This window comes from Ischnura elegans, chromosome 7, assembly GCF_921293095.1.
Source record: "Ischnura elegans chromosome 7, ioIscEleg1.1, whole genome shotgun sequence".
Classification (NCBI taxonomy): domain Eukaryota; kingdom Metazoa; phylum Arthropoda; class Insecta; order Odonata; family Coenagrionidae; genus Ischnura; species Ischnura elegans.
In genome coordinates this window covers 14051060-14078694 of record NC_060252.1, presented here as the reverse complement: position 1 = coordinate 14078694, position 27635 = coordinate 14051060, and the positions used below count along the sequence as shown (strand labels likewise).

Below are 27635 nucleotides of genomic sequence, written 5' to 3'. Positions count from 1 at the left end.
CGAATCCCAGTCAAGTCGAATGATTTGTTTCTCTGTGGAATTTTCTTACAACATGTGCATTGCGGATGACTCCCTGAAGTTATCACCGTGGCTAGTCCCGGTATAATTAAATTATAAACTCTGCTGACACCACCGAGGACAGCAAGCAAGCTTGGTGGAAGATTTTTCATGCTTGCGAGAGAGGAGAGGTGCTTTGTGGTAGAGTTGGTGGGGTTAGTTGTGGAGGGAGAGAAGACTAATATGGGAGGCTGCGTTGACTTGAGCATTGGCGATCTCAACGGCGGGAGGGGAAAGCGGAGCGCGTAAAAGGGGGGAAGAGGGGTTGGTAGGATGGTGAGGATTAGGGAGGAGGGGTGATATAAAGGGGGGAGGGTAGTGCGAATAAAACATTTTGAAAAGTATAAAAGAGGTCTGGATGGAAACATGTTTACTTGCTCGCTCAGTTTATTATATTCCCTCCTCCCCTTCTGCCCACTCCCTTCCAAAGGGGGACTTACCCCCTCCCCTTGATCCCCCTATCGCCCCAACCTACCCCCATATTTCCGCCCTCTTCCCCACCCCTTCGCGATCCCGAGTTTTGTCCCTCCCAAAACTCTCATCCTTAATTTGCGGAGATTTTTTTTTCTTTTAAACGGTTTGTTGGACTGTGATAGCGAACGGTTTTGAGCGAATCGCTTCCTTTTATGCATTTTTTTTTCAACTTGTGTATTCCGAAACTCAAGGTAAGCGTTCCCCTACCCCCTTCTTTTTTTTATCCCCGAATCATTCTCCACGCTCTCCTGTTCCGATTACTCCCCTTTGAAGGGCCGATGCCGGGCTTAGAGATTCGGATGTCGCTCTATGAAGATGTGCGGTCAAATATGGTTCGCATTGCCTATGTATGTGTGTTTATGAGACTGCCGGAACAGCAGGGCCATTTAGGGTGAAGGATAAGGTCTTTGGCTTGAAGGACAATGCGTGGGTACTTATAGAGCTGTGAGTAAGATGGATGATTAATTTTAGTATATTTTAAAAGAGCGTTATTATAATGATAAATTTTACGCCTTTTTTGCGAGGAAAAAATCACATCTTTGGTTAAATTATAATCACGGTTTATAATGGGAAAAATTTTGATCAGTAAATAAATTAAGAGAACATACATTTGATATTTTATATGCTAAGAGTGTTCTCTTAAAAAAGTTAAATTTCATCAGAGAAACTGAAGTTGCCTTTAAAATTTAGGATCAGCTCCTCCTTTTCGTTTTTACTTATCGCTAAAACTGAATTATTACGGATGAATTAATGCTCTTTCTTCTTTCTATTCACTTAATAGATCATAATCATATGGCGTTTTCAGAGTTAAGTGATTACAAATAAAGCAGTAAATAATTTATTGATTCAAAAGTGATACAATGGCTCCATTTACAAGACCAATATTTTCATCTAGTATAATGTTTTCAGAAAGTGTCACCATCTATTGCGTTAATTCTATTTACCAAAAGCTAGTCAGTTCATCTCGAAGATAATTTTAAGAATTTACCACTATTCACTGCGCAAATTCCATGGGCTTTTGAAAGCGTATCGCGATTTATTCTGCCATCGGTGGTAACATTGCTGAAAGAATTTCTTCATTTATTCATCGTATTCATATGTTTTCCCAAGAATTTATTTAATCATGATTTGTCTCTTTTTAGTAGATATGCTCCAGCTCTAATTATTCGAAAACCCTTCACGATAAAACTTTACCTTGTGTTGAACTATCAAGATGTTGCAAATCGTCATTGCTAACTGTACCTATTATGATATAAAGAATTGGTTTCCCATAGCCAATCCAGCAATAATATTAAACAGGTTACTGAGAAAACTATGCAAAGGTAGCATTTCGACTAAATATGGGCCAGCGTGAAAACAACTCTCATTATAATTGACACTTTCGAAGTTGAAGGTTCAAATTCATTAGAAAGAAATAGAGTAGCACTCGAACCTTGGCGTAGAAATTTATAATTTCCGGTCTCACGCGATCCCACTTCAGAACATAGGCTGAGAAATAATTGGGCTTGGGAGAAAGAGAAGGGTTATTTTCTTTTTTTTGGTCGAAAGCAGCAAAAGGGTTTCTCGAAACAAAAAGAATGGACTTTCTCATGATGACGCGCAAGTTAATTGAGGGAGGATGTCAGAGGGAAAAAAAGAGGCAAGCCTAGACGAGCAGATTATTGTCGAGGGGACACGGGGCAAAGCTGCAGATTCGAGTGGTTGGTGGGGAAGGAATTGAGTGTCCGGGGAGACAAAATGGCCCAAAAGAGTGGAGGGAATTATGGGCCGGAGGGTTTTGGAAGAGGTTTAAGGCGAGCCCGCAATTGCAAGGAAATCGGACATTAAGGGGACCCGATATATGTATATTCAGGTTTACGGAAGCGCGTCGAGATGGCGTTGAGAGCGGAGGGAGGAGGACGATGCGACTGGGCGGTAGCTGAGGATGATAAAGGGCGGAAATTTGTCGTCGACTACTCTTGTGTGTATGTGTGTACGAGCGTGTTTCTGTGTGTGCGACTTTGTATGAGTGAGTGAATCTTCCCCTTTCCCCACAAGCCACCACTCCCAACCTCCCCTTCACGTTGATTTTTTTTTCACTACGGCAAGGCACAAAAAAAACGCACATACGAGCACGCTGCCTCTGCTTCAAAGGCAACACGTTGACTAATTTCATTCGGTCCGGAAATGTTTCGGGTTTTCCTCTGTCCCTCTTTACGCGACCCCTTCCCCCCCCCTCCATTCCACCTCCTCGTCAGGATATCCCTCCAGAGGTCCTTTTTTCATGAACTAGTGGACAGAGGAAGTTACATACTCTCTCTCTCTCTCTCCATCCTTTCTTATCTCCTGATGCTTATTATATGCGGTCTCCTCGCTCGCTGCAAATAAGCGAAGTCCCCTGTATGTATGCAGTCGTCGCCATTGCGATACCAGGTACTCCTTTTTTACGTTTTCCCGGCTGCATTTTGCACCCAACCACACTTCGCCTCATCTTCACCCTTACACTGTCTCACTCTCCTTAAGTCATCCACTCTTTCTCTTCCCAACCTCCTCTCCTAAAAAAAATATACATTCGCGTTCCCACACACTTGTGCTTATTCACATAGACTTATACATATGTAGAAAGTTTTAATTCCGAATTGCGGTAATTAGTAACACATGCCCACAGCCTCCACGTAAAATCTCTTTAGTCCGCCCTTTTATTTTTTTTTATATCTCTCTCCTCCCTCACCTCCCTCTCAATTTAATTCGTCCCTTATTCTCATCCCCCTCTCGTAGCGAGTACATGTTACATTGGGTGAGGCAATTTTTTTTTTTTTTTTTAACTCCGCCGTATTTTATGAATAAGGCCTGGATTTAATTCTGCGGGAACACGAGAGAGGATGAAACAAAAGTCGCTCGCGAAGCGCCGATATTTTCTTTTTATAATGATGCGAGCAAAAATTCTCCTTCATTATGTTTTAACGTGCTGTTTTTGAAAAGTACTTCTCTCCTCTGGAGATTTTCGCTTGCCCAAACGATTGATGTGTAAAAGTTGCGATTGACTTTTGATGTATAAAATTGAATGATACTCTCGCTACTGTCATCGTATTTTATGGTACCTGAAATTAAAAATTGCTAAAGCAATGGATTGCGTGTGACTTCATCGCTTGAATTACCAATTTGTGTAACAAAAGTTCTTCTTCATCGTTAGGTTGATTCGATTATTCTTCCTGATGTATCGCGTCATAGTTTTTTGACTTGACAGTAGAGTAAAAAATTCTGATACTTAATTGCAGTGTAATATCATTTTTCCATCGGTTTCTTTCTCCGATCACGCATTGATCATTGACCAATTTATTCCTTTTTTCTCATTTTATTTATTTCCTAATTTACTGTCATAGCTATCAAATGGAAATTCATAAACTTAAAGCACTAAGTTAGCTTTACTAATTAAGTTTTCTGAGAGCTCTGATACCAGTACGCCGCCTTGCATAGGAGCGGTGATAGTTGTCAGTTTGTTGTGGATCTTCTAGCGAGATCCATGGAAAAAACTTTTTTTCTCAAATTATACTTGAATTATGACGATGCGGTGATTTCTTGAATTCTTTGTCTCTTTATAGCCCACCTTCCTCTGGCTGCTAACATACAGTAACAATAGATTTTCGTCTTACTTGTCTACCAAGTTATTTGTAAAAAAATGAAGAATTTAGTACAATCAATAATACGAATTTTTCATGCAAAAAGGATCTTTCTGTAAATACCACATGTAGCGTCAGGGGCGGATCCAGGATTTTATTCTGGGGGGCACAAGGGTCTGATTGGTCATCTCATATCTGAGATTTAAAACAAAATGCTGTAATTACTGTGAAATATATTCTCTTTCTTTAGATATGAAAGTTATTAGTATTAAATGACATGATTTAGGCTCCGAAATACACCAAATAAAACGAACGTAATGTTAACCGTATCAAAAATCTTGTCAATTTTTTTAGCGTCTGGGGGGGCACGTGCTCCCGAGTCCGCCTATGTATGGCGTCATTTCAATATATTTAGCAATGATAATCGATATGTGAATTAGACTCTAAATTATAAAGTAGCTGTAGAACCATGCAAAAATTTAACACACTATCAAGTTTACGTTAGCGGGAGGATATTAACGGATTTGTCATATTTTCAATGGCCCTTGAGAAATAGAATTCAAAGAAATAATTGCCAGTTTTGACTGGGAGCTATTTCGATGATCTCTTAATTAAAACACTACGGGACATTTTTGAGTGCGTGATTGCAAAACATTCTTTTAGGTCTATATACAGTATATTATTCATTAATGGAAATCTGCTTGCGTTTCAATGCAACGTTTCGCAGCTTTTTGTCTTTTAGGACTCCGACTGATAGGCTTCTTTTATATGACTTATATAAAGATGGTGTCATTTGTTTTTGAACTGGCCCTTATTCAAACCCTTTTTAACATTCATGCGTCGTAATTTTATCTTATTTATCCGAACACATTTTTCTTTGCGAGTCTCGGGCGTTCTTTTAGGTTGATGTATTATATTTACCAATGGAAATCTTCTTGCCTTTTCTTGACTTTTTGTATTTTAGGATTCCGACTTTTAGGTTATTTTAGGTTTCTTTTATCTGACCTGGAGATTATGTTTAAGTTTTTTGAACTGGGCATTATTCAAGCCCTTTGTTGTATTCAAGCCTTGAAGTTCCATTTTTCGTAATTTGCTATTATTTTTCCGACCAAACTTTGCTTTGCGAGTTCCGGCCGTTTTTTTTAGGTCGATGTATTATATTTATCAATGGAAATCATCTTATCGTTCAATGCAACGTTTTGTCTTTCAGGACTCCGACTGACAGGTTTCTTTGATATGACAGTTAACCTAAAGATGATGTTTTAGTTTTTGAACCGGGCCTTATTCAAGCCCTTTTGAAGTTTCATTTGTCGTAATTTGCTCTTATTTCTCCGACCGCATTTTGCTTTGCGAGTCCCAGGCGACGACGTTCCTAGTTCGCTACACGAGTCCTCCGCCGCAGCGAGAGATAAAGACGCGGCGCCGTGCGGCCGGAGCGTGAATTATTCAAAACAAACTCGAGAGAGTCACCCGTCCTGAAAAATGCGCGCTGCTTCGCGAACTTTGGCATAGAGGAGGATCCCGTCCCCACCCTCGGCGTCTCCACTTCTTGCCGCTAAGACATTTCTGGTCCGAAGGTGTCAGAATCAGCTCAAGGCATTAAGCCCCGCAGAAGGAGTCGTTCATTAAATAAACCTTGCGGCGCACATTGCGAACGGCAGTATCACTGTTAAAATGGCCATTAGCCCCCGGATCGCGCTTGAGAGTTTTCCAGGTGGAGGGCGAAGTCCTCAGGGTGTACCGAGAGGGGTGCGGAGGGGAGATCCTGAGCCAGGGTGTCGAGGTGAGTGGGGCGAAAGGGTACAGCACCATTTCTTGCCCCATTCGAAAAGGGGGCAGGGTAAAGTCGTCGTATCCTGGGAGAGTTAGCCCTGTGGCCGGGCGCCGTCAAGTTTGGAGAAGTAAGGAAGGGGGTGGGAGGTGTGCTTTTGCGAAGAGGATGCCGGGAAGTGTGTTGTGAGTCGCGAAGCAAGGAGGAAGCATGCCTTTGGAGGGAGCGAAACCGCAAGGCAGGTACCTGCTACACAGTATACACTCCCGAAACTCCTTTTATCCAAGTTTATGAGGAGGAGAGGATTTGGTGGCACCCATGGAATGGTGTAGTCGGCGAGAGTTTGGCCGTGTGCGTGTGTGTGCTTTCGAGCGGCCCGCTTGCCCTGTGTCCCCGTGCGTGCATGAATGCATTTGCATAAATGAAGGGCGCGCGTTTTCTTCCCTTCGGTTTGGCCTCTGGCGTGCGGAACACCCACGGGAAAACTACTCGCGAACTAGCAAGGGACTTCGTAATATTTAATGGAGCAGGAATAAATGCGTGCATGTACTACTATATGCATAGTCAAAAATATTTCCTCTCAAATAAGAGTGGCGCCACGTGCGTTTGTGGGCGATGTTTGATTTCCTCAACTGCATTTTGATATTAATTTTTCATGTCGTTAAAATAATACCGATTTTTATGGTAAAATAACACCACTTATGTACACAAATACACCACTTTTTTGTATAAATTAACCCCACCTTTTGATTACCCCATTGATTAGTACACCAAGATATTGCACTGATTTCTGAGCTCCCAAATGTTTGTAAATAATATACGAATAGGATGTAATAATCTGAGAACAATAAATTATACTATAATTATTATTTATGTATGATATTCCTAGTTCATTCGCATGAGGATCGAAATTCGAACACCGTAATCCATATTCTCTTAACAAAAATCCCTTAGGTACACCCACCAGCTAAGAGAAATAAGAAAAAAATATAATTATAATAAAATTAAAGTAAAATAAAAATAAATAATGTTTCCCATTTTTTTCAATTTTCCATTTTAAAAAGTGAAAACTAAGTTTTCATTGCACGGAGAAAAAAATCGTGGTTACAGTTTGGATTTATTAGAAATGATTGTAGAAGAGCCTGATGGGTGATCAAGGATTGGCCCGCTATGTTAGTATGTAAACCTAAATGGAATATGGGCGATTTATTATCGCCTCTATTGCTGTATGTAATTCCTAGTTCACTCCTATCACTCCTTCACGATCGAAGTTCAAAATCCGTAATGTCATATGATCTTATCCACAGCCGGACTGGTGGGGGGATTGACAAGATTTTTTATATGGTTATCATTAGTTTGTTTTGTGTATTACGGAGCCTCAATCATTTGATTTCATATTAATAACTGTCATATTAAAACACAGAGAATATTTCGTATAATAATTGCTGTTTCGTAAATATATGCTGTTTTTTAACTCAAATATGAGGAGACCGTTGGTCTGTCGGATCCACGTGTCCTCCCCAGAAAAAATCTTGAACCCACCCTTGCTCTTATCTAAGATCCCTGTCGTCCACTATTAGAACATGAAAACCCTATAATTGGAGTGCCAATCGCACTCCTTGTCACTATGTTGCCATTCTACGTAAACACGCTCATTGTAAAGCCGTCGTGCAATGATAACTATTGAGTAAGAGATACGTGATGTGGCATGATTTATTAGTGTCAAGGAATGGCTTCATCCTTTATAAGGTTTGCTAAGTCGATTAAGGCTCGCCATTTTAGTAAACAAGAGATATTTTTTTATGTACCAGTGATGGACCCATAGGCATTTAAGCAAGATTATTGGGCATTATGGAGTAGGCGTTGACACCCGCAGAAATACCTTCGCAATTTTTTTAACGAAGGCAATACATTGTACAATTTTCCACTCCTTTTAACGTCACACTTCAAATTTCGGTCTTCGCTTATCATCTGTTTCTTGTTTACTTCCGTTCATATATCCCCCGTCATCAAATCTCCAAAGATGTCCGACGTCTCAGATGGTTACGTAACATTCCTAATCTCTGCGCTATTTTGGCCGCCATCCTAAAATTCTATTGAATTTGATGCCAAAAATGAATAAATATGGCTATCTCTCGGGATACCTTAGTAGGCTAAGGTAAACAGTATGTCCATTACTGAAATCTATCTTAATTTTTCTGATTGCATGTCAATCCACCTCAAATAAATAAATTGTGATGAAACGAAGGCTAATATTAGGATCCACCTCCCTTATTTTTTTTATCTTGGCTAATTTTAGTGCCAAAACGTCGCTGAATCTCGGAATCAGAAATAAGCTCTTCTATTTATAACTGACGTCAGTTGCATGGGAAGTATTTCATGTGTTGCCATATTGCTTTTTCCAATTATAGAATGCGTATAGAGTACCTCATATGTAAGTATGGATCGTTGAAACTTAATGGATGCTACAGCCCCATTCTTCAAATTATATCGCTCGGACAGGACATCTCAGGCGAGGAAGAAGTGACGATCTCACAGTGTATACCTTTCCCCTAAAGACTTAATGGCATTCACAGTAAACACGGTGTTAATTTTTTTTCGTATAAATCTAGCGTCGAATATGCATGTTCTCCCTTGCATTAACGTACTTTTTACTTTAATGGCCGTAGCCTTTTTATTTCCACTATTCCGCGAGACTAATCATGTCTTGAGGATCTGGGGAATGTGTTAATCTGGTTGGTGGAGCACTTGGCTCCTGACCCGCGTTCAAATCCCAGGAGAAGCCTTAGGACACCCACATATTAAATTTAAACTTCCGTAAACATTTATCCATCAAGTATGTCGTACAGGTGTCGAAACATCGTAAAAGCTTCTGCCTTTCAATGAGTGCGGAAAATTGAAGCATATAGTAATTGTTTACGATTTGAGCTTGGAAAACTAAGTAAAAGAACTTTAAATGTTGTACTAACATCATGTATCCTTTGACAATAGGCAAGTAAAAAAGAGGGTCCGTTAAAACTTGAATTTTATTCCTTTTTGTTTCACTTTCTGTTTTGTAATCATACTATACACGCACGTTTTCATGCTTACCAACCATGCCGTTTCATATTTCTATTTTACGTCAATTCCATCTATTACCATCTTGCGTCATTAATTTTGTGAATAAAATTATTGACGTTAGATCTTAAAAACTAGTCCATTCAAATTTCAAGAAGATGTAAAGTGCTTTAATAACCCTGAGATTAGATGATATTGGAGGTGAATGGATAAGGAAGAATGAAATGGGAGCATGATGTTAGCTATATGATAGTACAAGGCACTGGGCCTGTGCAGCATAAATGCATTCCATACTTGTAACGAGTGGAATCAGCATACATGAAAAGGGCTTTTGACTTGAACTGATTACGTTTTCTGATTGATAAATCTGGTTAAACCTTCAAAATTTTAATTATGGTCTAGTTTAGCGAAGAACGGTCCTTTTTTTTGGAAACTTTGTGCAACAAGAAGCATTCAGAATAGCAAGTATTTTAATCTTTAATTGAACTTTCAGCCGAAAGTACTATATTTACATAAATTATTATTATTACATACAGGATGGCTGGTACATAACTAGGGTAGGTATAGCTAATAAGAGCTGGGTAACAATTCAGGACATAGTTCATTTGTTAAAGTTGGAGCAGTAAATGACCGGTATTATTATTACTACTATCTATAGTATCTACTATTTGCCACTTCCGGTATGAACTGGGAGTAAAAGTTTAACAAAATGTGACCTATGATACTTCAACTCATAAAAAATTTGAAACTATAGTTTGCTTGCTTCAATCGTTGTATCTTTTTGGTAGCTTCGGTGGCACATTCACTCAAAGGACCTTAATAAAATACACTCTTTTTTGGTAGATTATTCGTCGATGGGAAGAGTCCGCCATTCTCCTTTCAGAGTTGCTCTTTTTTCCCTCTGCTTGAACCCGAAAGCATTTCAATGAGGGGATTTTTGCTCAGAGCGGTGCCGACCAAAAGTGAACCAGTGAAGAGATTTTACCTTCTGTATTTCAAATTTGTGCTCCTTAATTAAAGTGAATTCAAAATGTTAGTGATCGTCGGGGACTTGGCTAGCAAGGAATCACAATACTTTCTAACTGTATTTGTTTGCTAAATAATTCCCTCTGATTCCTGGTATCTCTCATTTCAATGGCACAGCATCACCAAAAGGTACTTGATATGCTTTTTAAACCTCATTTGGTTGGACCTTGGTAATAATACACTTGGGAATGCGAAGTTTGTATAGACATTTGGAATCTTAAAAGTTAATCACATTTTTAATCCGAGGGTTTAATTTTATGCGCAAAAATTATTTTTCTTAGCCGGGAATCAAACAGGGAGCTACTAATTTCCGAATTAGTACGTTACCGCGACGGGAAAGTCAGAAATTCACCTAAAATTTCCGAAACGGTAAAGTGAGCCGGAGAGTTAATTAGTTTTTTTTGGGCCTCAAAAAGATTCTGTCTGAAATTCGCCTAAGAGTCCCCTCGTGTGTAAGTGGTAACGTACCTGTCCGTCAAAACGTGCACATGGGTTCGAGTTCCGGCTATTCCAAATGATCGTTTCTTGCGATTATCATGACCGACGTAAATTAATTTGCATTCAAATGCGTGGTTGCGCCAAATGCTGCATTTTTGATACTGTACTTTTCAATACTTATGTCAATTCCTTCTTTTTATCTCGCACTGCGACTAAACCGGTCGTCCAGAAATATATATATATATATATATATAAATTCAGAGGTAAGGAAAGAAAGGAATAGGAACATGGAATAGAAAATGGACGAGGACAACGGTGCTGTGGTAGGTGGAAAAAAGCCAGAAATCAGAGGGTAAAAATGCGGCCTGACTGGGACTCGAACCCAGAACCTCCTGGTTGCCGGCCAGGTGCTCTACCAGTTGCGCTACCAGGACGCTTAGATTTACCATGATTTTCGGCGGGGGTTTATACACAGAAAACTCCCTTTGCTGTGGCCCACGAGAGTAACCAATAGAGGAATCCTGTCTACAATCACAATCCTGTCTACAATCCTGCCGGCAACCAGGAGGTTCTGGGTTCGAGTCCCAGTCAGGCCGCATTTTTACCCTCTGATTTCTGGCTTTTTTCCACCTACCACAGCACCGTTGTCCTCGTCCATTTTCTATTCCATGTTCCTATTCCTTCCTGTCTCTTTCCTGCTATCGTGTGAGTGTGTACCTTTCCTTTCATCCTTGTGTCCTCGTCCATTCCTTCCCTTGGTGAGTGGTGAGCTGCCCCAGTGCCATCAATTGGTTACTCTCGTGGGCCACAGCAAAGGGAGTTTTCTGTGTATAAACCCCCGCCGAAAATCATGGTAAATCTAAGCGTCCTGGTAGCGCAACTGGTAGAGCACCTGGCCGGCAACCAGGAGGTTCTGGGTTCGAGTCCCAGTCAGGCCGCATTGTTACCCTCTGATTTCTGGCTTTTTTCCACCTACCACAGCACCGTTGTCCTCGTCCATTTTCTATTCCATGTTCCTATTCCTTTCTTTCCTTACCTCTGAATTTATATGTATGTTTGCGCTTAAGGCGCCGTGTGAATGAATGAAGTAGTGTATCGGCCATATTGGCTTATTTCACTTGGGCTCTGCGTGCCCCGAAACGCATGTTCCTGTCTCTTTCCTACTATCGTGTGAGTGTGTACCTTTCCTTTCATCCTTGTGTCCTCGTCCATTCCTTCCCTTGGTGAGTGGTGAGCTGCCCCAGTGCCATCTATTGGTTACTCTCGTGGGCCACAGCAAAGGGAGTTTTCTGTGTATAAACCCCCGCCGAAAATCATGGTAAATCTAAGCGTCCTGGTAGCGCAACTGGTAGAGCACCTGGTCGGCAACCAGGAGGTTCTGGGTTCGAGTCCCAGTCAGGCCGCATTGTTACCCTCTGATTTCTGGCTTTTTTCCACCTACCACAGCACCGTTGTCCTCGTCCATTTTCTATTCCATGTTCCTATTCCTTTCTTTCCTTACCTCTGAATTTATATGTATGTTTGCGCTTAAGGCGCCGTGTGAATGAATGAAGTAGTGTATCGGCCATATTGGCTTATTTCACTTGGGCTCTGCGTGCCCCGAAACGCATGTTCCTGTCTCTTTCCTACTATCGTGTGAGTGTGTACCTTTCCTTTAATCCTTGTGTCCTCGTCCATTCCTTCCCTTGGTGAGTGGTGAGCTGCCCCAGTGCCATCTATTGGTTACTCTCGTGGGCCACAGCAAAGGGAGTTTTCTGTGTATAAACCCCCGCCGAAAATCATGGTAAATCTAAGCGTCCTGGTAGCGCAACTGGTAGAGCACCTGGCCGGCAACCAGGAGGTTCTGGGTTCGAGTCCCAGTCAGGCCGCATTTTTACCCTCTGATTTCTGGCTTTTTTCCACCTACCACAGCACCGTTGTCCTCGTCCATTTTCTATTCCATGTTCCTATTCCTTTCTTTCCTTACCTCTGAATTTATATGTATGTTTGCGCTTAAGGCGCCGTGTGAATGAATGAAGTAGTGTATCGGCCATATTGGCTTATTTCACTTGGGCTCTGCGTGCCCCGAAACGCATGTTCCTGTCTCTTTCCTACTATCGTGTGAGTGTGTACCTTTCCTTTCATCCTTGTGTCCTCGTCCATTCCTTCCCTTGGTGAGTGGTGAGCTGCCCCAGTGCCATCAATTGGTTACTCTCGTGGGCCACAGCAAAGGGAGTTTTCTGTGTATAAACCCCCGCCGAAAATCATGGTAAATCTAAGCGTCCTGGTAGCGCAACTGGTAGAGCACCTGGCCGGCAACCAGGAGGTTCTGGGTTCGAGTCCCAGTCAGGCCGCATTGTTACCCTCTGATTTCTGGCTTTTTTCCACCTACCACAGCACCGTTGTCCTCGTCCATTTTCTATTCCATGTTCCTATTCCTTTCTTTCCTTACCTCTGAATTTATATGTATGTTTGCGCTTAAGGCGCCGTGTGAATGAATGAAGTAGTGTATCGGCCATATTGGCTTATTTCACTTGGGCTCTGCGTGCCCCGAAACGCATGTTCCTGTCTCTTTCCTACTATCGTGTGAGTGTGTACCTTTCCTTTCATCCGTGTGTCCTCGTTCATTCCTACCCTTGGTGAGTGGTGAGCTGCCCCAGTGCCATCTATTGGTTACTCTCGTGGGCCACAGCAAAGGGAGTTTTCTGTGTATAAACCCCCGCCGAAAATCATGGTAAATCTAAGCGTCCTGGTAGCGCAACTGGTAGAGCACCTGGCCGGCAACCAGGAGGTTCTGGGTTCGAGTCCCAGTCAGGCCGCATTTTTACCCTCTGATTTCTGGCTTTTTTCCACCTACCACAGCACCGTTGTCCTCGTCCATTTTCTATTCCATGTTCCTATTCCTTTCTTTCCTTACCTCTGAATTTATATGTATGTTTGCGCTTAAGGCGCCGTGTGAATGAATGAAGTAGTGTATCGGCCATATTGGCTTATTTCACTTGGGCTCTGCGTGCCCCGAAACGCATGTTCCTGTCTCTTTCCTACTATCGTGTGAGTGTGTACCTTTCCTTTCATCCTTGTGTCCTCGTCCATTCCTTCCCTTGGTGAGTGGTGAGCTGCCCCAGTGCCATCTATTGGTTACTCTCGTGGGCCACAGCAAAGGGAGTTTTCTGTGTATAAACCCCCGCCGAAAATCATGGTAAATCTAAGCGTCCTGGTAGCGCAACTGGTAGAGCACCTGGCCGGCAACCAGGAGGTTCTGGGTTCGAGTCCCAGTCAGGCCGCATTGTTACCCTCTGATTTCTGGCTTTTTTCCACCTACCACAGCACCGTTGTCCTCGTCCATTTTCTATTCCATGTTCCTATTCCTTTCTTTCCTTACCTCTGAATTTATATGTATGTTTGCGCTTAAGGCGCCGTGTGAATGAATGAAGTAGTGTATCGGCCATATTGGCTTATTTCACTTGGGCTCTGCGTGCCCCGAAACGCATGTTCCTGTCTCTTTCCTACTATCGTGTGAGTGTGTACCTTTCCTTTCATCCTTGTGTCCTCGTCCATTCCTTCCCTTGGTGAGTGGTGAGCTGCCCCAGTGCCATCTATTGGTTACTCTCGTGGGCCACAGCAAAGGGAGTTTTCTGTGTATAAACCCCCGCCGAAAATCATGGTAAATCTAAGCGTCCTGGTAGCGCAACTGGTAGAGCACCTGGCCGGCAACCAGGAGGTTCTGGGTTCGAGTCCCAGTCAGGCCGCATTTTTACCCTCTGATTTCTGGCTTTTTTCCACCTACCACAGCACCGTTGTCCTCGTCCATTTTCTATTCCATGTTCCTATTCCTTTCTTTCCTTACCTCTGAATTTATATGTATGTTTGCGCTTAAGGCGCCGTGTGAATGAATGAAGTAGTGTATCGGCCATATTGGCTTATTTCACTTGGGCTCTGCGTGCCCCGAAACGCATGTTCCTGTCTCTTTCCTACTATCGTGTGAGTGTGTACCTTTCCTTTCATCCTTGTGTCCTCGTCCATTCCTTCCCTTGGTGAGTGGTGAGCTGCCCCAGTGCCATCTATTGGTTACTCTCGTGGGCCACAGCAAAGGGAGTTTTCTGTGTATAAACCCCCGCCGAAAATCATGGTAAATCTAAGCGTCCTGGTAGCGCAACTGGTAGAGCACCTGGCCGGCAACCAGGAGGTTCTGGGTTCGAGTCCCAGTCAGGCCGCATTGTTACCCTCTGATTTCTGGCTTTTTTCCACCTACCACAGCACCGTTGTCCTCGTCCATTTTCTATTCCATGTTCCTATTCCTTTCTTTCCTTACCTCTGAATTTATATGTATGTTTGCGCTTAAGGCGCCGTGTGAATGAATGAAGTAGTGTATCGGCCATATTGGCTTATTTCACTTGGGCTCTGCGTGCCCCGAAACGCATGTTCCTGTCTCTTTCCTACTATCGTGTGAGTGTGTACCTTTCCTTTCATCCTTGTGTCCTCGTCCATTCCTTCCCTTGGTGAGTGGTGAGCTGCCCCAGTGCCATCTATTGGTTACTCTCGTGGGCCACAGCAAAGGGAGTTTTCTGTGTATAAACCCCCGCCGAAAATCATGGTAAATCTAAGCGTCCTGGTAGCGCAACTGGTAGAGCACCTGGCCGGCAACCAGGAGGTTCTGGGTTCGAGTCCCAGTCAGGCCGCATTTTTACCCTCTGATTTCTGGCTTTTTTCCACCTACCACAGCACCGTTGTCCTCGTCCATTTTCTATTCCATGTTCCTATTCCTTTCTTTCCTTACCTCTGAATTTATATGTATGTTTGCGCTTAAGGCGCCGTGTGAATGAATGAAGTAGTATATATATATATATATATATGTAAGCGAAATTTACAAATTACAAGTAATAATTTAAAATGAATCAATTTCAAATGACTCTTCAAACTAAAGAGGAGTCCCGTTAATCCGAACGATTGTGACAGAGCCCTGTTCGGATTAGCCTAAATAATAGTAAAAAAATCGTTTTCAAACGGAAAAACTAATTCTTCTTCGACAAACCACGCTGCTGCCTGACAGGCGAGCCGAGCAAACTCGACAGCCGTCAATACCCAATACTGTAATTTACTTTAAATACAATACTGAATATTGTACGTAGTTTATAATTTATATTGTGTACTATATTTAAAACTTTGTACTTAGAGAAATTATAGTACTGTATTTAAGGCTTAAACATTAAATTCGAGATGTAAGAGCTGTGCTGCAATCATCATAAAAATAATATAAGAGAGATAAGTTGTAGAACAGATTGATTCGGAATGTTGTTTTTTTCCGCGATCGATAAGAGACTATAACCGAAACGTTAGGATTCACTAATAGGTCATTTACTTTCAGTGTAGCCGACTAACTTTGTATTCCTTAATGTATGGTTATGAATTTTCCTAGTATTTCTAACAACATGTTTTACATGTACTATCTTCATAGGCATTTTCAGTTCTGCCTCCATGAGTAATTGGCAAGTTTTGCCTTGGAATAAACTTGGAAGCGTTGGAACTTGGAACTGTTGGTGTGCGTAATATTTTTATGTCCGTATGGTTTGCATGTGGGAATCCTGTTGCATGTTGCATTCTGGTGATTTATAAATCTTTGCCAAGCAACCCAGAGGTGGCTTGCAGTTTATTATGTAGATGTAGACAGTGCTGTAGTTGGGAAAAATATTTAGGCGGTACTCACCGAAATTTCCCACAGCTGCACGTGTATTATACGCCTGGCCGCGATTGAAATGTCAAACTCCAACTCTTATATTTGTTCCAAGTTGTGCCACGAGATAACTCTGAACAAATAAATAATCATTTCCGATATTTCTTTCTGAATTCTATTGGACAATTTGCAGTATGGCTATTTTTTGCAGATTTCAAAAGGTAGTCAACCGGCACGCTTATAACGAGTTTGTATTTTAGGGGGTATGCCGTACCGGCCCAACTAGAGCACTGGATGTAGATGTAAATAGCTAAAGGTTAATTTTCTTTGAACATGGTCTCGGAGCTGTTCGGATTAAGCGGATGCTCGGATTGAAAGAGTTCAGATTAGCGGGACTCCACTGGATTGACTTTTTTGTGCAAATGCGTTCTACTAATACTGTCTTTCGGTGGTTAAATTCTTGGCTGAACCTGAAGAGTTCGCGCAGTGGACACGTAATTTTGCCAATGATCCGTGGAGCCTGTAATGTTGAAAATAGCTTATTGGCGGGGAGGGCAGCCCCTTCAGTTTCCTTTTCAGCATCACTCTTGCCGTCTAGTAATTGAACCACGGGTCATCAGAATGGAGGCGAGGGCCCTTTTTGCTCAGCACCACGGAGGAGTGAGCCGGAGGGTTCATTAGTTTTTTGGGCCGCGTGTTCCGACTCTCCTCCACTATGGATCCTTCTTGTTTCGCCGCGAGAAACGCGAGGATTTTCCACGGGGAAGAGCCGAGGAAAATTAAAAGGCTAACGGACGAAGCGATAAACGGAAAAAGAGAGAAAATTAGGATGGTCTCTTTTTTTATGCACACATATATTTCCTGTTTTTTGGAAGGTTGAAGAGGGATGGAGGGGTGTTTGGGGGAGTGGGGTTTATAGATGGAGGGGGCGGAGAAGGGGAGGAGGGATGAGAGAGCCAGAGGAGTAACTGCTCTCCTGTGCGTCCCCCGCTTTCCCTCACGTGTCCTTTTCATAGCCACTCATCGGGAAATCAACTAATTAAATAAACCAACTCTGAATGCATACGTGGTATTTCCACTGCATGAAATTAATTTAATCCCGGCAGCTTTTGTGCGGGGCCTTGGGAACTCCCATTTATTTCATACGTGCTCGCACATGTGTTTCACACAGCCCACGGGAGGCGGCGGTGGCATCGCCGTGCATTGTGAAGTCCGCTGCGGAGAACAAAAAACCATCTGCCATAGACTCGCTCGCCAGCCGGAGACGTGAAGCTTCGTGAATAACGCCCGCGCAGTGCCAGCGCCGCGGAGCCCGCCAAACAAGTTTAGAATCATCTCCTCCTCCCCACCAATCCCCGCGCCCATCCGCCCTCATTTTTTATTCATATATAACCCCCCCTGATTTTTTCTGTCGAACGAGATTTTAATCCGAGTTTAATTTCTTGCGGACTCGGTTCTTTTTCAATCAGACGTTCCACAAACGCGCGGGAGCTTTTTCATATTTGATGCTGCGAAACAACTGATAAAAGCTTTTTAATTGATGTAAATTTTAATGCCACTGCGATTTTTCGTTCCAGAAAATTCGTAATTGCCATTTATTTTTTGGGGATCTCGAAATAATGGCCGCTCGGTGATAAAAATAGCAACCTTTTTCATTGGGTAGCTCATTAATTTGTTATCCCTTCAAAATGCATGCCTTCCTGGCTACGTGAGGATTTATCTTTAGAGGATTTCCATCAAAAAGGTCCATTACCTCGAAAAATATGGAATATCTGGTGTAATATTATGCATTTTTAAGGGCATAACTAATTTTCACCGTATTTAAATTCAAGAGGAAAATTCAAACATCGCTGGCACATTCAAAGCAATGGGTGTGTAAGCCTAGGCATTAGAATTCAAGCAGAAATTTTATATTTACTTTCCGTAGATATAATTCCTGCGATATTAATTTTAAATTCCTTGATTACTTGCCGGTAAATTACAATTTTTACTCCATAATTAACATCTAAAGGAAATTCCATTTAATGATTCTGCTATCAAGGGCTTGAATCCAGCCAGTATATTCTAGTTAAATATGAAAGAGAGAGGTAGATACTGCAGGCAAAATAAAGTGGAATAATGGAGCTAACCTTATTGCTGTCTAAAGTTTGATGATATAAACTGTCCTCTGTCGCAGCCTCTGAGTACTACATTGCGAATAGTTATCATTGGTATGCAATGAAGACTTGAATTATAGGCCTTTGGCAAGGTATTTCAATATCTTCAAATTTTTAATTAACTGCTTATCAGGTTTTGTTGCAAAAGATATCTTTTGAAGTTCTCTCGCATTTTTATTCGTGATCATTCACTATATGTAATATTCTATCCAACTCCTATCTTAGAGATTAATGCAGGCCAGATAATTAACTTTAGAGAACTTTAAAAAACAATCCTACTTTCGGCTTCGTAAGGTGTAACTGGCAGTGTACATGAGCGGCTATCCTGAGACCCAGGATCAAATATTGACTAAGCCATATGAATTTTATAAGACGAATTTCACTTTTGCTGCAATTATTTCCTTCGTTTCCATATAAGACTATATAATTATGCAAATTATAATTGATCACCTAGTTAATTTTGAGCTATAGCTTGTATCCTATTTCTTTATCCTTCATTTCATTCGATATATTGCAATGAATACAGTTTGGTTACTTCATACTTATCATAGTTATTTCGTATTCGTTTTCTATCACTACTTTGACCACATAGTCTTTCTTATACTTGCTATGTCACATCCTGGCATTTCAGCTATCGTGCACTATGGAAATATCTTTATGATTCTTTTTCCACAGATACAGTCACGTTTTCATTTTTGGCAAGTTGCTCTTTTTCTTCTAACAGAGAAAAATCGGTTGGTTTGGTATTTTCGTATTCGCAGTCCGATTTTGCATGATCACGATTCATCGGTACACAAGATGCTTCAACGGTTTCCCCCAATTGCTGGAAAACGAAAGTGGAGACTGTTAACGTTCGGTATTATTTTCCAAGCCGCGAGTAAAATTTATACTCGCGCATTTCATATCTCCTCATTAATTTTCTTATCGTTTGAAATCATTGCAAGTAAGAGTGTGCATGCTTAAAAAAGTTTATGGCTTGAATTGTATGCTTACTGCTCGGCTTAGCTTAGTAGGAAGTCATGATCTTTTATGCGCATAAAAGCCAATTAATTTACGTTACGTGATTAACGTGTGGCGACCGGCATATCCCAGTTTGGGAAACACAGCTACAATTATTATTCAATTAATACCTTTATCTGACCACTTTGTCTCTATTTGATTTCTACCGAGTCGTATCGTCAATCAAGTTTTCAATTCACAGAACTTAAACGTAACTGAAAACATACATAACTCCTCTTGTGGAGCGATCATCAAGGGTAAAATCGTTTTCAATCGAGTGATTGATTGAAAACGATTTTACCCTTCGATATCGGAATCGATGGCTTTGTACCATGCATCATAATAGTTTCCCAACGAAGTGAGTGGCGCCACAGTAGCTATCGTTGCAATTCCAGCTTCATCCCTCGTGGAATATTATTTAGGGGTCTTGTTAAGGCGTCAGGAATTTATCACAGTTAGGACATATTACACGTATGAATGCTATGTTACATAGTAGAAATGTATAAACTTGTTAGTCAACTCACCAAAACTCGTATAAGATAAAGCACTTTGTTTGCCGCCGAAATACTCTCTTTAGCTCACTAACGACTGCTCCAATGAGGGTTATTTTATGAGCTTGTTTACATGGTATTTTATAAACTGTGGACGTTACGGATTTCGAAATAGAGCATGTGACATTACGGTGTTCGAATTACGATCTTAATGGGCTTGGTATTGGAATAACATACAGAAATAGAAGAAATAAAAAAAATCGTCCATAAGGATATGCTGAGCTGTCCTATATGTTGGGAAACTCTTTTTGCCATGGCGCATAACCAGTCACGCCCCTTCATAAACTTCATAGCTGAGACAGCTCGTCCTGAGATCAAACCGAGCCACTGCTAGTTGATACCGATGTTAAGTGACTTATTAAGCGTGTGGCCCATGGCAAGGTCCCAATGAGTGAAAAGGTTTTGATGGTGGGACCAATGATTTGACCTAGCAACGCATCTGTATAAACGTAAACTTTACCTGATGACGGCTATTAGCGACGCAATGCGTTGTAAGTAAGTAGGTGGGCGTGGTTTTGAGGGCTTGATAATACCTGGATATGTGCCTGGTTGCATTTAATTTCAACAGTACAAGGAGTGGAAAGTACAATAAAAAGGATTTGTTTCAACGCATCCACTTTATACCATCGAAGTTTGACAGTTTTTTAAGTAGAGGCGGTGTTGCTATTGTGAATACAACGAAAATAAAAGGAGTATACAAAAATTATGTATAAAAATAAATAAAATTAAATAATTATTTAAAATGCCAAAAAGAAAATGAAAGTTAATTCCGTATCAGTAACGGATTGTTCGACACTATTAGTTATATAAGTTTCCTTTTACACGCAAACCACACATAACACAGCCAACGGTACGCATGCGCCATTTTTTAACTTTTTCTGCTAACTGGCTGGTGGGGGTGAGTTCTGACTCACCGGTACAGCTTGTGTATACGCGCCTTCGGCGCTGACATTTAGTGGATCAAGTTAATCACGAGCATCACAGCCATTTTCCTTCCTTTCGGATTCTCTGTTGTCATCTCCTCCTCTCGTCGGCGGCTAACGAGGATCCAGGGGAGCATTATGGGTACGGGGTGAAGTGGGCGGGGGCACTTAGTGGATGACCCGTTGGAGGTGGGGTGGGAAAGGGGTAGGTCGTCGCTCGGAGGGTTGACGGAATAAAGTGGAGAGATTTTCCGCTTATGGCGTGCTGGGCCCTCGCTCTTCCTATTCGCTCCACTGTTTCGTGGTGAGTGACTTAACTGTCGCTTATTCTAGAAGCAGGCACAGGTTGCTGCCTACCTACTTCCCATCGCCCGCTCGCCGAAAAGCGGGCAAGCCTGAAATTTCGGATCCTCGCAAAACTCTCCGTCCCTTGTGAAGCCCTCCACATTTATATAAATATGTACTCCACCCCCCTATGGAACGCTGCCGCGTCTATTGCGATCCCAACCCCGCCGAAGACCCCTTCCCACCGCGCCACGGCCCGCCACACCACTCCGCCCGCTTTGCTGATAATTCGGCAGAAAAGGCGCTCGGCGACGATGTCCCCAGTGTGGCAGCATGTTTGTACGTGTGGGTGAGCGTCTGTCCTTTCCCCTCCCCCGACCACTGGGCGCAAAATAAGGCCTTAATTATGGGCCCTTAATTGGGAGAGAGGAGCCAAGAGATAGTGTAATGCCGTTAGGGTTTGAAGCGGAGGCAGCGAGAGAGGAGAGGGTTTTTCGGAAGGTTCCGCTAGGGTGCCCCGCGGAGTTTGTGTCTGTGACCCCAGGGTATGTGTTTCGCACGCACAGGGATTCAGTGGGGGAAGGGTTGGGGGAGGCATTGGATCTGCATTGGAGGGGAGGTTCTTGACGTGACCACAGTTCTCCTGCAGTGATTGAATTCGAGTAGCTTATATGTTATGGCATTTGGAGGAGGCGACCTATAGCTGCGGTCATTTGGGCCATGATGAAAAGTCAGAGAAAGAATGGTGGGAGAAACTCGGCGTTAGCGTTAGTCTGCTCCTCACTTAAGGCGACAATAGGAGCACGGCTTAACCCTTTAAGATCCAAGGGACATATATGTCCCAATTTTTTAAAAATACTCTCAAAATTAAATGAGAAGGTTGTAACATAACATAAACAAGCCACCATATTGTTTTTATATAATTTAAAACTGACAATGGTAGTGAGGGACGGGGGATTGTTGTGAAGGGAAACGGGGAGTTGTGTATGGAGAGTCGAAGGAGGCAGACGTGTTTAAAGGAAGGATCGGGAGAGGAACTAAGAAAGGTGGCGGTGTAGCAGAGAAAGGAAGAGAAAGCAGAGAAGGGGAGGCGCCTACGAGAGGAGAAGAGAGCGGGAGGAGAGGAATATAGCGGAACTCAGGATCCACGCTGATGCAGTTCATGGCGGTGGTTCAGAAGAGTGGTGGTGGTAGATATAAATGGAATTGTGATATCATGGTGGCTTTTGATGTTGGTTTTATGCTCTAAGTTTCAAAATATAGAGTTTGTTTCGAATAGTATTGGAATTATTTGTTTATAAAGCAGCAAAGATTTTAAAAAGTTACAAGGTGTAGATGGTAAGAATAGGGTAGTTTCCTTCATCAAAGAAAACGAAAGGCATTGATTGCGATTCGTTACCCACCATTAGTGTATTCATAATGTACAAATTATTTGGTTTTAGAAATCCCAGTTTAAACGAATGTTAATGGTCAATTTTAACCTCATTTGAAAAAAGCCGGATTGGCGCCAATGCGATGCCACTCCACGTGACGTCACAGGGACCTAGTTTCTATACAATTAGGTATATAGGCCTTTTACATCGTCTGAGATTACCAATGCATGCATGAGGCACAGAGCTCATGGAAACATCTCTTAATAATTACCTATCAAAACTATCCAAGGTCGGAAAGTTTTCCTCGTTTGATAAGGCATTAATAATCCTTATTTAAGCCAAGCGCTAACAGCTAGCATGGTACTTAGCTACCTGCTAGCATCCTGCGTCGTATCAGCGCTCAGAGCCTCGCCCCTAGGTCACCTCACTTGCGGCAGCGGGAACGAGAACGACGCGACGCCACACGGAGTTTTCCCGGCATTCATACTTACCCGTAGCGTTTTCGCGCGCTTGAAATTTTTCACTTTTCATTGAATCGCGAAAAATAGATATGTCGTTTAAAAATCTTAAAGCGTGAAATACGTACTCCAGTAGTAATAATCTTTCGATTTAGGCAATAAAAAAATAATAGGAAACCACCCTATTGGTTGCATTGAAGAACAGACTATTGGCTTTTAGTTTTAAATTCTTTTTGTGATGTCCTTTAGATGTTGTAGTTTCCTTTTCTTAAGAATTTTCCCTTGAAATGTTTTTTACGTAATGGAAAAATTATAATTTATAACAAATCAATGAGAAGGTTAATTACAACAGGACTTTCGGTTAATGATGCATTTGTACCCAGCCTGTGGATTTAGTACGAAAAAATCCCCATTTACGCCTTAAATTTCACAAAATTAGTGTTTTTATATCAAGGGACACATATGTCCCTTTTGGATCATAATGGGAACAAGAATTGGTATTATTTCACGTCTCAGACTGTATCTGAAAAACTATTACAGCTATCGCTTTCACATATATGTTTTTGAAATATTCACATTGATATTAGCCTGAAACTTATTTTGTTATGCATTCTAATGGCTGCAATCTTTATGGGCCTTAAAGGGTTCACGTCCCATTGTACGGAAGGTGTGCTGTATTTCTCGTGCTCTCCATGAAGCCCTCAAGCATGGATCGGCCGGTCTCTGAAACGTCTTTGCCAACCCTGGTATTTGAACCTGGACCGACAGGGTGGGAGGCCAACATCTGAGCCACCGCACCAACTTCATCCCAAAGGGATATATATTAGTCCATGAAGGGTATTGGGGGTTAATCTCTCAATGAGACATTTCTTGTCGTTATTGTATTGGCGAAAAGTTGCACCACTAATTGCGTCGCTAACTTGCAGAACAATCCAATCAAAGAATTCGTGTAGCTCGTATGTTATTTGGAGGAGGTGACCGACAGCTGGGATCATTTGCGCCATGAGAAAAGGGCAGGGAAGGAAGGGTGGACAGAAAACGGGCGTCAGTGAACTAGTCTGCCCTTCACGACAAGCGGCAACAGGACCACGGCTTAACGTTCCATCCGACGGAACGAGTGTTGTGCTTTAGGCAACCTCTACAAAACTTTAAGTAGCTTGTCTTCACTTAAGGTTCAACGCTTAGGATTTGACATGCATAGGTAGTTGTCCGGCTTAAAGATTGAATTTTCTGCTCGAACTGTCTTATTTTGACTTGATATCCTTACGTATTGCTCCATCATTTCATTTTTTTTGAATGCATGATAAATAAACTGAGTCTATTGTGATAAATGCTGGCCCTAGTGTTTCTCATGACCCGCTTAAAATGTAAAAATTGCGTAGCAATATGCATATTTTTTCCATCTGATGTGATGAATGCTGGCCCTCATTTTCCAAAGAATCCTTAAAAACTTAGATATTGTAGAAGGAAATGGGTACATATTTTTCCCATCAGTGATTTTGATGTAATTGGTTATTCAATAAAGAATAATATCTTCCTGGAATTGATTAAATCCAAGGTGGCCTTCGATCAATCGTAGAATAAGTGTTTACCGTTCATTTCATTGAAGCCAACTTGGGGCAACAATACTTGAGGAATCATGGGAAAAGAGACTTAAGCCCCTCTTGATTCTTGTCTTGAGTTCCTCTTGTTTTATTGCTTTTATTTGTTTCAAGACAGTAAAAATCTAGGCTAGGTGAAAAGGTTAGACTCTTGAAAGTGATCCCATGAGAGAAAACACTAGGGAGTGAGCCATTTAACGCGATTGTCGAGTGTTTTCTTTCATTTCAATGTAGAACAGCGCCAGATAATAGTAGGACTACGCCGTCTCTTCGCTTATCATACAGAGGCTCTTTCGTCACATTCATTTGTTAGTCAATAAAGTATGATATCGAGCTCGGAAGAATGAATTTTGGGCCCCAACCCAAGCAGCGCGTTCATTGTGAAGCAGAGAATTTGTGGGATCATTGTACCATAGTGATATGATAAGAAAAAAGGCATATAAGGCACGTAACATGTTCTAGGTCTTAATCATGTCAGAGACATCAATTGATGCTGAAGTGATGTAACAGATTCCTTAGATATTCATTCTGATACTAAATATAATTTACATTGTATATGGCACAAAATTTTTAAAAATATTCAGTACATTTCGCCATAAGTAAGTAATATTTATTGTCAAAATTAATCTTATGCCGCCTTGCATTTTTTCAGCGCACAAATATTTCTCCAAAGACTCCTGCAAGATTTGAGACTGTCGTATGACCAATTTTGTAAAGGTCTTTAGATTATTTTGAGGTCATTATTGCTAGAAAATTGCGCTTACCCTTTGTGAATATATCATGAATTTAAAATATTAAGCAGCCAAATAAATTCACCAGTTTGTTGTAAGCTTTACGAAGGGATACCACTCCATGATAACGGCCAGACTGGGATATGCAAGAAAATATTATTGTCAAGAAGTTAACCTCCATTTAAATTTTTTTTAACGTGGCGTAGGCACAAAAATCATGTTTCATTTAGGCACATTCTGGTATAGAAAGACGTTTAGCACCTAAATATGTATTGAAAGTAACTACGACACGAAGATAAGACACTGGAAAATTCTAATTAAGGAAATCTTACAACTTGGAAATTACGAGAACTAGGAAACAATGAGCAAAGGAATGTGATATGTTCTTAGAGGTTTTGAAGAGATAAAACAGTGTAATGAAGGCAAAGCTATTGTCACGAAGAGATGAATCATAACATGAATGCATAAAAATACGTTGAGCTTCCTTTAGTTAGTAGAGGTCACCAAACTATATTGGTCCAAAGTTATGTGCCGTTAATAGTTGATATCAGAACTTAATGCCTCAAATAAACATTCTGTCTTTTATTTCCAGCACTTTTTTCACTTCTTATAAAAATTCATGTCAATCCAAAATCCAGTGTAAGATTGCGCAATTGTCGTAAATGATTTGGTAATTATATATTTATTTATTTAACTCCCAAAACAGCACTAAGGCCTATCTTGGGTTTTATAAACATAATAAATTATATAAATATAATTTTAAAAAACAAGTATGAAAATAATTCAAAAGTATTCACCGTCAAAGCTATTAGATTACTAAAATATCGCCTTGAAGTAAATTTTGCCAATATCAATGAATCAATGGAAAAATTTGTTTCGACAGTAGTCAGTTAATCAGAATGACAGCATCATCTGCAAAAATTCTTTTGGGATCAGCTGTCCTGATTTACGAGTTGCGGTGATTTCTCAGAGTGATATTTGAATGAATACTTCTACTATTTGCACATCTGATTAATAGCGTGCTCAGCATTGTCAAGCCGCAAGAGTCCAGTCATTGATGCCTCGCGAACAAAATTGCGTAGTCACCCCTGCAACACGAGGGCTGATAGAGCTGAGATTCATCGGGATACTGGCGTTGCGTTGGAAATTAGTGGCTTGAACTTGAAAAATGACGCCTCAGAGTTCCAGTGTTTTCTCGATATTTTCTTTGTGGACAACTGGCCGGCGATAACCCCGCGACCCCGCCCTCGTCGTCTTCCTTTCTTCCACCCTACTTGCCCGAGTTTCCGTGACCGGTTGACCGATTGTGGTTGAGGGGAGGGGGAAACGTCCCATATTTAACCGCCCCCCCCCCACTCCTTCCATCCGAAAAAAAACTTCCCTATTATTCTTTGTCGACGCCAACCCATGGCGTTTCCTCGTCCATATCTCGCTTGAGGTCATATCCGAAACACATTCATCTATCCAATCGTTGATTCCAGACTGAGTTTGCTTTTTAGTCAAACCGGATGAGAAATTGAACTAATTGATTTACCCCGGATCATTCCTCCACGACATAAAAATAACCCATGGATATTAACCCATCAAAATTCATGATAACAACTAGTTCTTTGCATTCACTGAGATTCATTCACTGAGACTGCATCAACTCATAAGGGGCCAAACACCAAAGGTTATTTTCGATAGGTGAGGGTAGAGCTCATCCAAGGCTGGACTACAGACGTATACAATTCAAATCTTGAAGGTTGGAGAGCTAGTTCCTTTCCCTGGCCTGCTTCTAGAATCAGAAGCGTAACAAGGGATATCTAGGCTCTTTGGGGTGGGTGGAATGGCCTGCGGTAGCGACCCCCCACCCCCAGGCAACGGGATCCGGGAAAATCTTTGAAAAATGACATGCCTGGAAATGCATTTTACATTATTTTCGCACTAAATGTTTAACTTTAAGCAGATGCAGTTATTACGTGACAAAACTAGATAATAGTTTTAAATACTTTTGAATTTCTTGAAGACTGTTGGGGGGTGGGGATATATCCCCTTCTCCCCCCCCCCACCCATAGTTACGATACTATCTAGAATGCTGTAGAAGGTGTACGAAGGCTTAAATCTTGAAACATATGATTTTTGAGACTTTGCATTAGGTTTTATTATTCATAAGTACTAAGAGTGTTTTTTTATTTGTTGAAAAATTTTTATGAGAAAAGTCCCTGTTAAGATCTGAAAAATGGAAATATTTGCTTGAACGAATTACAATTCGAGCCTCAAAATGAAATTCGAGAAGTAAACATTTTCTTGTCGAATGTACAATAAAAACTATTTTTGTTTACATTATGTATATTGTTGCTTTTACTAATAGTATTTTTCTTTATTTTTCAGGTATAGCTGCATTTCAACTAGAAAAGACTGCAGACTATGGTAAGCGTGAAAAGTAATGTTACTCAAAGTTTTAGATTAATCCAATTAGCCTGGGCAATGTTTTTGACTAAGGC

General features: G+C 41.4%; 1 protein-coding gene across 1 annotated transcript in view; it reads left to right on the top strand.

Annotated features, from left to right (window-relative positions):
• The window catches only part of LOC124162475 (transcription factor SOX-6), a 720216-nt gene that overhangs the window by 378518 nt on the left and 314063 nt on the right, over positions 1-27635 (top strand). The window contains 1 exon segment of the mRNA XM_046539021.1: positions 27523-27561. The gene's annotated coding sequence lies outside the window, so the exon portion shown is untranslated.